Source organism: Juglans regia, unplaced genomic scaffold, assembly GCF_001411555.2.
Source record: "Juglans regia cultivar Chandler unplaced genomic scaffold, Walnut 2.0 Scaffold_19233_0-428, whole genome shotgun sequence".
NCBI lineage: Eukaryota > Viridiplantae > Streptophyta > Magnoliopsida > Fagales > Juglandaceae > Juglans > Juglans regia.
The window spans coordinates 1-428 of record NW_023350069.1 but is presented as its reverse complement, the minus strand read 5'-3'; the positions used below and the strand labels follow the sequence as shown (position 1 = coordinate 428).

Here is a 428-nt window from a genome sequence, read left to right as displayed (position 1 = left end):
TACCAGCACTAATGCACCGGATCCCATCAAAACTCCGCAGTTAAGCGTGCTTGGGCGAGAGTAGTACTAGGATGGGTGACCTCCTGGGAAGTCCTCGTGTTGCACCCCTCGTTTTTGTTTTCTCCGCCTTGCGAGATAAATTGACAAGAAGGACCACTCGGGAGTGGATTTTTGAGAAAATCTCGCCTGCCCATCGCGTAGCCATGGGTTTGGATGAGATCTCCGTTTGGATTGGGATCGGAAGGACGCTAGTATGTCGCTCAAGGATTATATGAATTTTAAGCAATTAGTTTGATGGGTGCGATCGTACCAGCACTAATGCACCGGATCCCATCAGAACTCCGCAGTTAAGCGTGCTTGGGCGAGAGTAGTACTAGGATGGGTGACCTCCTGGGAAGTCCTCGTGTTGCACCCCTCGTTTTTGTTTT

At 50.2% G+C, this 428-nt stretch overlaps 1 non-coding gene and 1 pseudogene across 1 annotated transcript; both read left to right on the top strand.

Annotated features, from left to right (window-relative positions):
* On the top strand, nt 1-108 carry LOC118345270 (annotated as a pseudogene; the record flags this gene model as incomplete).
* A 188-nt stretch (nt 109-296) lies between these two features.
* On the top strand, nt 297-415 carry LOC118345269. The gene has a single exon (XR_004798847.1). It is a non-coding gene; the product is annotated as a 5S ribosomal RNA (ribosomal RNA).
* The last annotated feature ends 13 nt before the right edge of the window (nt 416-428 follow it).